We start from the raw sequence: 15,594 nt of genomic DNA on the forward strand, positions 1-15,594 counted from the left end.
CTCATGGCCGATTCCCACGAAAGTCCCCCCAGGACTGGTCGGAACGAGCGTGAGTTCAGAGAATCATCCGGCACTCGTCGTCAGCACCTTCGTTCTTCCAGTCGACGCACTCGCCAGAGCAACGTCGAGGTGTTCCGCACACCCATCATCAACTTGGTTGCAACCGCCAGGATCGCTGATTCCCACCAGCCGACCGATTTGGAGGCTGGTAGAGGAATCGAGCAGACCCGTGCCTTGGTACACACGGCACAGCAGCAAAACTTGGCGGTCTCCCAGTCGCATAACAAGATCCACAACAGTTCCGTTCAAGCGAACACACATCAGTCGGTTTTCAGTCCCGACTCTCACCAGCGACGCAGAGGAGGCAGCCGTTCCAGGGACCCGAGTCGGAATCGGCTTTCCATTCGGTCTCATCCCGAAGATCATCGCCGTTCGCGTACTCCCCCGCGGAGTGGGGCTTACGGGCCCCGGCATTACGATGATCATCGTTCGGGCGGTGGAGCGTACGATCCAAGTCCTGATGCAAGAGGGTATATCACTCAGAAGAAGGTCGATAGAAGCCGAGCCCACTATGATGGTCACGATAGAGACCGTCCGAGTGGATGCAGGACCGTTGTTTCTGGTCCCGAGTGCTTCAGTCGGGCCATTCGCTCGGCTGACATCCCTCCCAACTTCCGATTGGCGATGGGAATCAGCAAATTCACAGGAGAGTCCAAACCAGAAACTTGGTTAGATGACTACAGAGTGGCGGTCCAGACCGGTGGTGGAGATGACCATGTCGCCATGAAACATCTCCCACTGATGCTCGACGGTTCGGCTCGAGCTTGGCTAAACCAGTTAGCCCCATCAAGCATCTACAGCTGGGCAGATCTATCCCGAGTCTTCATCACGACTTTCGAGGGTACGTGCAAATGCCCTGCTGGTCTCATAGAGCTTCAACACTGTGTCCAGAAGCAAAACGAGCCCTTGCGCGATTTCATCCAGCGCTGGATGACCCTCTTCCACACGGTGGAGAACGTTACAGAACACCAAGCAGTCTGCGCCTTCAAGGCAGGCGTTCGGTACAGAGAGCTATACCTGAAGTTTGGTCAGACAGGCGACATCTCCATGAGCAAGATGATGGAGATAGCCACGCGCTATGCAAATGGCGAAGAGGAGGACCACATACGTAGCGGCAAGCATAAGTCAGTCGCCGACGGAGTTGGGAGTAACACTCGGAAGCAGAAACAAAAAGCCCAATCTACTCCGCAAGCAGAGGCGGCAGTCGTTACAAGCGCTAAGTTCAAAGGCAAGGGGAAACAACAGTACACCCCCAAGAAGAAGTAGTCAGGAAATCCCATCCTAGATCAACCGTGTCCAATCCACACGAAGACGGATGAAGAAGGCAATGTCATATTGCCGAAACATACCACTCGGCAGTGTCGCCTCCTGATCCAAGGATTCGGTGAAGGACAACCGAGTGAGAAAGACACCGAGCAGGATGGCGAAGAGGAGGATCCGTTCCCTCAAGTCCATGCAATGTTAATGATTTTTGCTGACGTAGAAAGCAAAAGTCGACTGAAGCTGGTCAACGGGGAGGTAAACATGGCAACCCCATCCACTCCCACGTTCCTTAAGTGGTCACAGACTGCGATCACCTTTGATCGGTCAGACCACCCACCACACGTACCCACCACAGGGAGGCAAGCTCTGGTCGTCGATCCGGTGGTGGAAGGAGTTAGGCTGTGCAAAGTCCTCATGGACGGCGGCAGCGGCTTGAATATCATCTACGCCGATACTCTCAAGGGGATGGGCATTCCGATGTCCAGGCTTAGCGAGAGCAGTATGCAGTTCCATGGAGTCGTCCCAGGAAGAAAGGCCAAATCACTCGGCCAGTTTGCGTTGGATGTCGTTTTCGGCTCTGACAAGAACTTCCGCAAAGAGAAGTTAACATTCGAGGTGGTAGACTTCCAGAGTGCATACCATGCCATTCTGGGCCGTCCGGCGTACGTACGTTTCATGGCCCGTCCATGTTACGTATATTTGAAGCTGAAGATGCTTGGTCCCAAAGGCGTGATTATTGTCACAGGCAATCGGCAGCGGGCCGAGGAGTGTTTGCAGCAGGGGTCGAGAATTGTGGACCAGCAGATGGCTGTACTCGAGTTGGATGAGTACAAGAAGATTGTCGACCCCGCCGACCTGATGCGTTCAAAGAAGACAGCTTCCGAGTCCGCATTCCAGTCGGCGGGAGACACGAAGAAAGTAAGCGTCCACCTGACGGATGCCACCGCTGCCCCAACAAACATCTCCACCACCCTTGATCCAAAATAGGAAGCCGAGCTCAGCCAATTCCTCCATGAGAACTGGGATATTTTTGCATGGAAGCCTGCTGACATGCCAGGTGTACCCAAGGAGTTGGCTAAGCACCGACTGCACGTGTATCCTGCCACTCGGTCCGTCCGAGAACTCCTGCGTCGGTCCGCCGCGCACAAGAGAAAAGCAATCGGAGAGGAGGTAGCTAAACTTCTGGCACCCAACTTCATTCGCGAGGTACACCACTCCGAGTGGCTCGCCAATGTGGTCATGGTGCCCAAGAAGGAAAAGTCTCTCCGTATGTGCATCGATTTCAAGCACCTTAATAAGGTCCGTCCGAAAGACCACTTCCCACTCCCCCGCATTGATCAAATCGTTGATTCGACTACGGTTTGCGAGCGCTTATCCTTCCTTGATGCCTATTCGGGCTATCATCAGATCCGTCTGTATGGTCCAGATGAATTAAAGACATCTTTCATCACCCCATTCGGGTGCTTTTGTTACATCACTATGCCATTCGGTTTAAAGAATGCTGGAGCAACTTTTATGCGAATGATCCAAAAATGCCTCCTAGACCAGATTGGTCGAAATGTGGAGGCATATATGGACGATATCGTAGTCAAGTCACGCAAAGGTTCCGACCTGCTGATTGACTTGGCAGAAACATTCGCCAACCTACGAAGGTACGATATCAAGCTCAACCCAGCCAAGTGTTCATTCGGCGTTCCCAGCGGGAAGTTACTCGGTTTCTACGTTTCTGAATGAGGGATCGATGTCAACCCCGAAATGATCGGGACCATTGTTCGAATGGAGCGACCGGTAAGAGTACATGACGTACAAAAGCTCACAGGTTGCCTAGCGGCTTTGAGTAGGTTTATCGCTCGACTCGGCGAGAAGGCGTTACCTCTGTACCGACTCATGAAGAAGTCACATACATTCGAGTGGACAGACGAAGCCCAAACTGCATTCGAGGACCTCAAAGCCCTGCTTACCACCCAGCCGGTTCTTACTGCCCCGCTCAGTAAAGAACCCCTTCTTCTGTACATCGCGGGTACAAATCAAGTCATCAGCACCGTTCTGACAGTCGAACGCGAAGAAGAAGGCAAAGCGTACAAGGTTCAGCGACCAGTATATTATGTTTCCGAAGTCCTGACTCCTTCCAAGCAGAGGTATCCCCATTATCAGAAGCTTATTTATGGGATCTACATGACTGCAAAGAAGGTGGCTCATTATTTCCAAGACCACTCGGTATCTGTCATATCTGATGCTCCGCTGTCGGAAATTCTCCACAATCTGGACGCATCAGGCCGAGTGGCAAAGTGGGCAATGGAGATGCTATACTGCGACATCAAATTCGAAGCCAAGAAAGCTATAAAGTCTCAAGCTCGTGCTGACTTCATAGCAGAATGGGTAGAACAACAGCAACCAACTCACATCTACTCGGCTCATTGGACCATATTCTTCGATGGGTCCAAGATGTTGAATGGCTCCGGCGCCGGCGTAGTGCTCATATCCCCAAAAGGTGATAAACTCAAGTATGTGTTGCAGATCCATTTTGATTCTTCCAACAACGAAGCAGAGTATGAAGCTCTCCTATATGGGCTGCGCATGGCAATCACACTCGGCGTCCGTCGCCTGATGGTCTATGGCGACTCAGATCTGGTGGTTAATCAAGTAATGAAGGAGTGGGATGTAAGGAACCCCACCATGACTGCATACTGCAACGCAATAAGGAAGCTCGAAAAGAAGTTCGAAGGTCTGGAACTTCACCACGTTCCCCGACTGAAAAACCAAGCAGCAGATGAATTGGAAAAACTTGGATCCACTCGGAGACCTGTCCCGTGTGATGTCTGCCTTGAGCACCTATACCTCCCATCGGTAAAAGAAGATCCTTTTACAGAAGAACCTGTGCAACCGAAGAGCTCAACAGACCAGACTGAAGTTGAGGTTCCCGCTGTGGTTGACCTGGTCATGGAGATTCTAGCTGTCACTCCCGAATGGACGGTGCCTTTCATTGCGTACATCCTGAGGCAAGAGTTACCGGAAGATGAGGTCCAAGCTAGGAAGATCGTTTGCAGGTCGAAGTCCTTCACCGTCATTGATGACCAGTTATACAGAGAAAGTGTTTCAGACGTCCTTCAGCGTTGTGTCTCTCCTGAGGAAGGACGGTTAATTTTGGAAGAAATCCATTCGGGAACCTGCGGTCATCATGCCTCCTCGAGGGCGATCGTCGCCAAAGCATTCAGAGTTGGTTTCTTCTGGTTGTAGGAGAATGAAATGGCAAAAGAAATAGTCGACCGTTGCGAGGGTTGTCAATTCTATTCAAACAAATCCCACAAGCCAACGTCCGCGCTGAAGACAATTCCCCTTGCTTGGCCATTCGTCGTGTGGGGATTAGATACAGTCGAACCATTCAGAACAGGCCAAGGAGGATTCACCCATCTGCTGGTAGCAGTCGACAAATTTACCAAGTGGATTGAAGCCAAGCCAATCAAGAAGCTTGATGCCCTTACGGCCATCAAATTTATCACAGACATCATCGCTAGATATGGGGTTCACACAGCATAATCACCAACAATGGCACAAACTTTGACTCGGACATGTTCAAAGGTTTCTGTGCAGGCCAAGGTATCCGAGTGGATTTTGCATCCGTTGCGCACCCCCAAACAAACGGACAAGCGGAGCGGGCGAATGGACTCATTCTTCAAGGATTGAAGCCTCGACTCCTGCGGGAAGTGGGGCATGCCGCCGGCGCATGGGTCACCGAGCTGCCTTCGGTGTTGTGGGGCCTTCGAACAACTCCGAATAGATCGACAGGGCGATCCCCGTTTTTCCTCGTTTATGGAGCAGAGGCGGTCCTTCCGAGTGACTTGCTTCACAACTCTCCACGAGTTGAACTATTCTTCGAAGCCGAAGCAGAGCAAGCCAGGCAAGACAGAGTGGACCTTTTAGAAGAGAGCGCGAGATGGGATTGATCCGTTCAACAATTTATCAACAAGATCTGCGGCGATTTCATGCGCGACACGTCAGGAGCCGCACGTTCCAAGCAGGCGACCTGGTGCTCCGAGTGGATCAACAGAGACCACACAAGTTGGCTCCCACCTGGGAAGGACCGTTCATCATTTCTAAGGTGTTGAACAACGGAGCATATCGACTCTACAACCTCGACAGAGAAACGGACGAGCCACGAGCATGGAATGGAGATCTACTGAAGCGCTTCTACACATAACCGCCGACAGAGACGATGTAAAGAACAAGTATCATCGAAGTAATACAAAGCGGATTAATTTCTTGCCGATTCAAAATTCTTCCGCGTTTGCAGACTTCGCTCTAAAAAACTAACTCCGAGTGTGCACGAAAAGTCACACTCGGGGACTTAGCTGCGACTCAGAGTCGCCTAAGCAAAAAGCTTCCTCCGAGTGTATACTCGAGATACACTCGGAGGCTTAGCAGACCCTCATTGAGGCTCATGTGGATGTGAAGACAACTGACAACTACACGAGTAACAACTCGCTCTGAGTGTGCACGAAAAGTCACACTCGGAGACTTAGCTGCGACTCAGAGTCGCCTAAGTAAAAAAGCTTCCTCCGAGTGTATACTCGAGATACACTCGGAGGCTTAGCAGACCCTCATTGAGGCTCATGTGGATGTGAAGACAACTGACAACTACATGAGTAACAACTCGCTCCGAGTGTGCACGAAAAGTCACACTCGGGGACTTAGTTGCCACCCAGAGTCGCCTAAGTAAATAACTCGCTCCGAGTGTGCACCAAAAATTACGCTCGGAGACTTAGCTGCAACCCAGGGTCGCCTAAGTAAAAACTCGCTCCGAGTGTGCACTAAAAGTCACACTCGGGGACTTAGCTGTGACCCAGAGTCGCCTAAGTAAAAACTCGCTCCGAGTGTGCACTAAAAGTCACACTCGGGGACTTAGCTGCAACCCAGAGTCGCCTAAGTAAAAACTCGCTCCGAATGTGCACCCAAAGTCACACTCGGGGACTTAGCTGCGACCCAGAGTCGCCTAAGTAAAAACTCGCTCCGAGTGTGCACCAAAAGTCACACTCGGGGACTTAGCTGCGACCCAGAGTCGCCTAAGTAAAAACTCGCTCCGAGTGTGCACCCAAAGTCACACTCGGGGACTTAGCTGCGACCCAGAGTCGCCTAAGTAAAAATTCGCTCTGAGTGTGCACCAAAAGTCACACTCGGGGACTTAGCTGCGACTCAGAGTCGCCTAAGTAAACAACTTGCTCCGAGTGTGCATTTCAAGTCACACTCGGAGACTTAGATGCGAACCAGAGTCGCCTAATTAAAAAAGCTTCCTCTAAGTGGGCACTCGAGATACACTCGGAGGCTTAGCAGACCCTCGTTGAGGCTCATGTGGATGTGAAGACAACTGACAATTACATGCTCCACATATTTGCCATTGGCTTCACCAAGAGACGCCCAAACAAAAACCACAAGCCAAAATCGTGTCAAAAAAAAACTCAGCGAAAGAAGAGCAAAAGATCCGGTTCGAATTCAAATCGGTTCTGCGATCAGTCGGCTCGGTGTGAATCAAGTTTATCCACACCGAGCCACGAATGTACCGGCCAACAGCAGTGGCCAAAGTTTAATACAGACTCCACTCGGCATACCGAGCTAAATGTGCGTTCAGCATAAAGTTTATCAAGCATCGCCGGGACTGGCAGGCTCCACAAAGGTGTCGAGGTCGATTCCATCTGCAATCCGAGTGGCTATGTCGAGGAAGGTCTCCATGAAATCTTCAAATCGAAGCTTCTTGGTGTTGGTGACCTGCAACGTCTTCAGCTTGTCTTCACGGGCTTCCTTGCAGTGCACTCGGACCAGAGACAGCGCCACGTCCGCACCACACCGAGCGGCAGACTTCTTCCATGCCTGCACTCTGCTTGGAACGTCCTCCAGTCGAGTCATCAACCCCTCTATCTCGTTCCGGGAGTCATCCTCAGGCCACATCTCCTTGTTGATTCGGCCGACAACTCCTCTCAGGCGGCCAATGAAAGGACCCACCCTGTTAAGGCGAGAATTCACTCGGAACATGTCCCGGTTAGCTTCATCGCCGAGTGGAACATTCGGAACAAGCGACCGTTCAATTTCGGCTGTTTCGGCCTCAACGTCCCGACAGAAATCTGCAAAGAAAAGACAAGCGGAAAATAAGCGCGGAGTGAACTCCAAAGTCAACAAGCACTCGGCAAGAACTTACCACCAAGCAGTGCGACCATCTTCTTCGCCCAGTCGCCGACGTAGTTCTCCTGCGCTCTGCGCCGAGTGTTCATTACCTTCAGCTGGCCCATCCTTTCGGATCTCTCCCTCTTCATTTTCTCTACTTCGGCTAGCAGTGCCTTGTTAGCCTCCCGAGATTCCTCCAAAGATTTTTCTCGTTCAGCGAGAGCCTCCTTCATGCCAGCCAGGTCATTTGCAGCTACCTCCAAGTCGGCAGCAAGTTGAGTTTTCTCGGCCTTCAGAGCATTATAGGCCGATCCCATTTCACAAGTCTTCTGGCAAAGAGACACAAAGGGAGGATCAGCCAGATTCAACAAGGAAAAAGTCTCGACAGATATTACAAAACAATCAAAACTCAAGATTCTTCAGACCCCGGCCGATGCAAGCAATCGACAGCGGTCTCGGAGACTACACCCAGTGGGTTCACTGAGAGTGACCCCACTGGTATGAAGCTCGAATAGGTCGGTCCCATTGAGCTCCATAGCAAACCAACAACACTATGAGATTACTATCACTCGACCCGAGTAACACTACTCTCGGGGACTACACCCAGTGGGTGCACTCGACGTGCCCCCACTGGTACCATTCGGGTAGATCAGCTCTGATTTGTACAGATTATGGAAAATACATATAAAGACAACTGTCAGCACAAGCACTCGGCAGAAGTCTCGGGGACTACACCCACTGGGTTCACTCGGAATGAACCCACTGCAAAATGATCCTACTGTATCCAAGTATCTCGCTGAAACCCCCAGTGGGCACCAAGAGGAATGTAAACACTTACTAGCACACTTACTCGGATATCATCCCGAAGCTCCAAGCTCTTCTTGTACAGGGATGCGATGGAGTCATATGCTCCCTTGGCGTCGCCCACCATCATCTCTACTTATACCATGGCGTCCTTGGCGGCTCCTACTTGATCTTCTGGGAGGCGTCGGGCATCATATTGAACAGCCGATGGACCCGGCGTGGCAGAAGGCACCCTGGGCATCCCGAGCTCTGCTCCAGTCGGTTCCGCCGTGAGGGCCACCGTCTCAGTCGGCGGCACCGTCTCAGTCGGCGGCATGTTCATGGCGGGATTGGCAGCAGGTTGGATAACCCCAGGGACAGGCGCCAAAGCTGGTTCCGACCTCCTTTGGTCGTCATCGTCCAAATGGATCACCTCCGAAGGAAGCCCGACTGAACAAAATAAAATTACAGAAAAAGGTCAAGATCAAAGACAGCACTCGCGAAACGGTAATACAGCTCTCGGAGTCGTGACAACGTACCTTGCTTGGACGTGGCAGCGTTATCAGTGTCCATGGGATCATCATCCTGACGTGGCAGAGAGGTGGCGGAGGTAGCAGCTCTGTTGAGTGAAATCCACTCGACGGGTAAACATGAATTCCCAAAAAGAAGAGTTCAATCGGATACTGAAGGAAGATGGAAGAGTAAAGATACTTACGCTGAGGCGACCGGAACAGCGATCCTCATCTGGGGCGAGCCTTTCCGAGGTTTAGACCCGCTGGGCTTAGCCACCTTGGACGGCTAGTTCACGGGTTCGGCAGAAGCACCCCTGGTTCTCTTCACACTCCGAGCACTCGGGGCCACGGGAGGAGCTGGTGGAGCAGCGGGGTCATGACGGCTCTTAGTTCAGTGTTCTGGTGGTGAGGGTGACGAGCTATGCTCTCCACTCTCCTCCTCCTCCTCTTCTGTCTCCTCCTCCGTTTCCCCACTGTCAGAGACGTACTCGGCGCTATCCGCGCTGCCCTCCATGCTGCCTTCCTCTTCCTTGACTGGATTCCCATTCGAGACTGCAGAATGCCAGTTCGTCCACTCCTGCACAAAACACAGTCGACAACATCAGTCAGCGAGACAAGAAAAGCAATAAAGTTGAGAAGGTTAAAAGCACTCGACGACATGTACTCACCTCATTCGGAGGAGGATTTTCGGCGCGGAAGGCCTTCACCCGCTGAGCTCCCACGGGGTTATCACACGTGCCCGTGATGTTGTGGACCCATGAGCTCACGGTCTCCTCGCTCACGTCTTCGGGATGGGACCGAGTGGTATCCGAAGGCCCCGTGTAATGCCACATAGCATGGTCTCGGGCTTGCAGTGGTTGGATGCGTCGACCCAGAAAAGTCTCCAGCAGGTCCATGCCGGTGACTCCCCTCTGGACGATGGCTATCAGTGCGTCGACCAAAGGCTGGATCTGGGTTCTTTCTCCCTTAGAGAGCGCAAGCTTCCTGGGAGGGCCTGGGCGGTCTAAACTAAAGGGTGGCAACCCACTCGAAGCATTAGGGCAGGCAATGTCCTGGCAATAGAACCAGGACGATTGCCAGTTCCTAACCGACTCGGATAGTTGAAGGGAGGGATAACTACTCTTTGTTTTCTTCTGAAAGCCTAAGCCCCCGCAGAGCTGGAGGATGTATGTCTTATCATCCGACTGGCTAAGCTTCTTAACAGTTTGGGATCTAGCGGAGAAGACATATTTAAAGAGCCCCCAGTGGGGAGGACATCCTATGAAGCACTCGCAGAGGGTGACGAATGCGGAAAGATGAGCTATCGCATTCGGAGGAAAGTGATGGAGCAGCACCCCGAAGTAATTCATGATACCTCGGAAGAAAGGATGGGGAGGCAAGGAGAAACCTCTGGCCACGTGGCTGAGCAGCAGAACGCGCTCCCCCTCCTTCGGCGCCGACTCCGTCTCGCATTCCGGCAGCCTCCAGGACTTGTTGGCGACCATGTCGTGCTCCACCAGCTCCAGCACGTCGTTCTCCGTCACCGAGGAGGGGAGGAAGTCCCGCTGGATCCAGCCCGCCGGCAGCGCCCGCTGCCGCCGCTGAGTGGAGGCCGACCCCTTCTTCTTCTTCTTCTGTGCCTCGAGCTTGCTGGTCTGCCCCTTCGTCATGGTCAGGGCGATGAATCCGCAAAAGTGGAGGGGAAGGAGGTGGCTTGAGGTGTGCATAGAGTTGCGGGAGGAGCGAGATTAATGGGAGGAGGATGAGCAGCGCAACAGGAAGTCCCGCCGGGGAGGCTTTAATAGGCCACCGACTGGGTCACTTACACGTGGTCCCAAGATCTTATCCCCCCACCGGTTGTAGCAAGATTAGTGGAGAAGAGAACGACGCGGTGATCGAGGAGGCGAAATCTACTCGATGACAATGTCGTCATCCCCGTTGAGCACGCGGCAACCGAAATTTGAGGATCCCGGAAAATCCGGCGCTGTCAGTATGACCGGTCACGTCGAAAGATTCCGCAGAAGCAATCGGTCCCTCACGGTTCGTTTCGCTCGCATATCCACTCGGATCGCTAGCTGAAAAGATAAAATGGATCGAGGCAAACAACACTGAGATCACCTCAATACCAGTCGGTTCCAAACTCCAGACATCACTTCATCGTTCCAACCCCGATCCATTCGGGGACTAATGCTGGGGTTATAGTCCCAGGGTAGGGTCATAGGTCTGCCCTATAGGTCCTACCCGAGGACTACCCTTCATAGAGGACAAGGCCCTTAGACAGTTCCGACTGAACTAAGGACGCCCCCATCATCCAGTCGGTGACGATCCACTCGGAGCATATCTAACGTACCGACTGGAATCCACTTTGTACATCGTAACCTCCCAGAAGGGCAACGGTCATACGTCTTCATACACCATAACTCGCATTTAAGACTTACGTTACCTGTAACGCCGGCGTTTACTCGCCACTATTCCACCCCTGTCCATCGGTCCATTATGAAGGGCAGCGCACTCTATATAAGCCGCCCTTCACCACTGGTACGGGGGTTGGCACTTGTTGTAATCTCACAACACACTCGACACAAAGCTCCCCAGAGCACTGAGATGTAGGGCTTTTACCTCCACTGTAGAGGGGCCTGAACTCATACATCCTTGTCGTAGCTAAGGCTCTGCCCATATACTTTCATACCCCATACTTCTACTATCAGACTTATACCCACGACAGCTATTGTGTGTCGCCCTAGGTTGTGATAATAACATATTGAATCTCATATGAATATCCATCACTACTCCATTACTACGCTTTAATACAATTGCCTTTGATCAAGTTACTACTACTCTCCTCGCTACAAATTTGCTACTACTTTTGTTACTTTTATTGTTACTTTGCTATCACTACTATAATATTATCGTTGTACTAATAAATTGTTGTAAGCAAGCAATTATCACGTGTGGTTGAATTGAGAACTGAACTGCTAAGGCTTACAAATATTCTTTGACTCCCCTTCTGTAGAATCAATAAATTTGGGTGAAATATTACCCTTGAAGACGGTTGTTGTCCGAGAAACTTGTGGGACATCAAGACTATTCTCTAGCATCATTGCCGTGGAGCATAGATATATTTATTAAGTTCAATTGGGAGGTAATTATGCGCTACTATGTAAATAACCTCGGATACTCTAAGACTAAGATCATACCCTCTAAGGTGAGGGGAGGTAAGGAACTGCCAGCTTGCTCTATGCTTGATTCACCTACTGTTATGAGTTAACTTGTGATACCACCACCACATGCTTTACAATGGATTATTTTCTCCAATAATCCATTTGGAGCAATATTCGTTTATTGGAGAAAATACCCAAAAAGGGCAGGGGAATCATGTATTAAATCTGATAAACACGTTCCATACAAAATTCAAACAAGAAGGCCAAAAAACAGTTGTTGTCGCGCTTCTAGAGTGAACGACGACGTTCCATACGACCGCACGCGCTCGCATGAGCACTCGTTTGGCATGCCTCTGCCTGTGGGGGATCGGTTATTTCTACCACGTCAAAGAGGATCATGGATGAGATGAAGAGAGAGTCCAGAAAATCATCTAGAAAGGTAGAAGCCTAGCCATTGGAGCCCATCCAAAGGGAGGATGGACCGAGGGAAGAAGGAGATTCCTCTCACTACAAGGGGAATGAAATCATCATCAACATTTACATCATCACCATCATCATCAACATCTACATCATCACCATCATCATCATCCAAATCCTTATCATTAGCAACATCAAGAACCCTAGTGGATCATTCGGTGTATCGGTTGAATCATTCATCCATGTATTCCATTACCATTTACCTTAATGATTGTTGTTCCCATGTGTGAGTAGACCCCTAGTTCCCGAGGATATGGAACAACCTTGGTATGTGTAGGATCTCAATTGTTTATTATGGATATGATATCCTCTGTTAAATGCTTAGTTTAATAAATTTGTGAATGTTGTGAAGGTTCCCCACTCAGCATTTGTGCCTTTGTTGGCCACATAGTATATCACTGTCTTTGCATGGGTTTAGGATGTGGAGGTAATTCAAGGTGACAATAAAAGCCTGCTGCTCCTACCCTTTATAAGTGACCCATGATTTACGGAGAACCATTAGTGAGGCAGCATCGGATGTGCCACCTACTAATGGTAGGGTCATGGTCCAAAAATCAAAGGCCTACCTAGGGCCCCACACCTTCAGTAAGATCTCAAGACCATAGTTGCATTCACATCCACTCGGATCTACAAAGTCACTCAGACGTCGCCCTACCAGTTTGCCAGGCTGCAACACTCAGAGAGAGAGAAGGCGTGTGCGACGTGGGAGATGCAACGTCCAAGGGACTTAAACGATACATCAAGTGTAGTCATAGTTGCTATTAACAGTAATTCTTGTAGTTAAGCATTGTCGTTACTAGAAAATATCATCATATTGTCATTAATTCACCCTTGTAATGGCGCTCAATGGGTCCAGGTATACTCTACATAAGCCACCCTCGAGATCCTGGGCAAGAGTTCATCACCCATGGTAATCATACACCCCCAAAGAAAACACAATCCTCTAAGCACGAGACGCACGGTCTTTACCTCTCCGAGAGGGTCCTGAACTCGCTAAATCTGGGTGATACACTTGCACCGTAGCTAGGCTTCACCCCTTGTTTGTACCTCTAGTACTCATTGTTAGGTTATTTGCCTTGACAGTTGGCGCCCATAGTGGGGCAGCGCATCTTCCGAATTCTGGCGCAAGTGGAGAATTTTTCATCATCATCATTATCATTAGCGGAGAGATCCAATTGAGCTCGCTCAGCTTCATCATTGACGATTCAGCATGGCTGCAGGAAGCTCCGCTGGACACAAAGGCATTGCTTGCCCATGGCGGAACGCACTTCCGCGCGTCCTCGTTCGGGGTTCTACTCCGGCAATCGTCGGTCCCATATCGTGTGGTGCCGTTTCTTCTGACTAGACGTCATCGCAAGTGCTCCGGGCACTCACAGCTCTAGTGCTCGATCAAGCACGCCGTGACCCTCTAGGCCACAGATGAGCAGGTGGTGATGCAATATTCTGGCAAGCCCACCCTTGATTTATGTTCCTCCTTTCATAGTGATTCCTCCGACGAGTCCGAGTGCGATTGCAGCAAGCCCGCTGCAGACATCCTAATGGCTGGCATAGATGGAGGACCTCCCAGCTTCCCTGATGGGACCTCTCGCAAGTGCGATGGTGAAAGCACAATCTCTCCCTAGGTGGTTTTAGTAATTAATAACAACATATAGTTCACTGAACTAATGAGTCTATCATGTATATTTCAGGAAAAGTTCAATGAATGGATTGGCTAGAATTGTGAGGAGGATTCCGTGGATGCAAGGAACATTAATTGGCAAGAGCTTCTAGACTCTACATTTTGCTTTATGTGAGAAATCACATTTGAGTCATAGTAAGTCCAACATTATTAAAAGGGGATGAGATAACTATGATGATGTGGTTGCTCAAAGTGCTTAGAGATTAGCCACCAAAAACCTCTACAATTCTCCCACAAAACATTCTATCCAAACCCAAATGATCAAATTCGGTGCCACCAATATTTTCATTCCGGCCGCACAAATTTTGTCCTTAGACATAATCCCCTTTTAATAATGTTAGATTTACTATAACCAAGATTCGCTTCGGTACAGCTGAAAAGCAGTGACCACCTTGTTGTTGACCATTCGATAAAAATCAAAATTTCGGAGTTTTTGCATATCGGTACCACCGAGTCACTAGAACTACCTAGGCCAACTGAATTGGTCTCACCGAGATGCTTTGTACCGGTGTCACCGAGAACCCAAAAGTTAGGGCATTTTGCACTAGTCTGGGCAACCGAGTTTTTACTCTGGTTCCACCAAGTTGGGGAATAATGTTGTAATAGTTGTATTTTTCGAGATGGCTATATATACACCTTCACCTCCCTCTCATTCAAAGAGAGAGCACTCACAACAAGCAAACACTTCCACCATTTATTTTCTGAGAGAGAACCACCTACTCATGTGTTGAGATCAAGATCTGCCACTCCAACCATATGAATCTTGATTTCTAGCCTCCCCAAGTTGCTTTCCACCCAATCAATCTCTTCTACCAAGCCAAATTCTATGATAGATTGAGTGTTGAGGTGACTATCTTTTGAAGCACTAGATCAAGGAGGTCATCATCCATAGTACATTTATTACCGTTTGGAGAGTGTTGTCTCCTAGATTACTTAGGTGTTGCTTGGGAGCCTCCAAATAATGTGGAGTTGAACCAAGAAGTTTGTAAGGGCAAGGAGATCACCTACTTCATGAAGATCTACCCCGAGTGAGGCTAGTCCTTCCTGGACGTAAGCCATGGTGGAATAGACAAGGTTGCTTCTTCATGGACCCCTTGTGGGTGGAGCCCTCCATGGACTCGCGCAGTCGTGACCCTATGTGGGTTGAAGTCTCCATCAACGTGGACGTACAATAGCACCACCTATCGGAACCATGCCAAAAATATATGTGTCCTCGTTGCGTTTGATTTTCCTATCCCTACCCTCTACTTACACTTGCATGTCTTTAATTTCCTCTGCTATACTGGTAGACATGCATGTGTAGGGTGTGCTAGACTTGATAAAATCGCTAAAACCTGCCAACCGATAAAATTGTTAAAACGTTAAGTTTTTATTTTCTCAAGTAGTCTAATCACCCCCTCTAGACATACTTTGGATCCTTCAAGTGGCATCAGAGCCTTAGTCTCCATTGCATTGGTTTCACAACCTACAAGAGTATGGCGTCTAGTGAGGAAAATTATCACTGTAGAGCTCCATATTTTGATGGTAC

This window comes from Hordeum vulgare, chromosome 1H, assembly GCF_904849725.1.
Source record: "Hordeum vulgare subsp. vulgare chromosome 1H, MorexV3_pseudomolecules_assembly, whole genome shotgun sequence".
Taxonomy (NCBI): Eukaryota; Viridiplantae; Streptophyta; class Magnoliopsida; order Poales; family Poaceae; genus Hordeum; species Hordeum vulgare.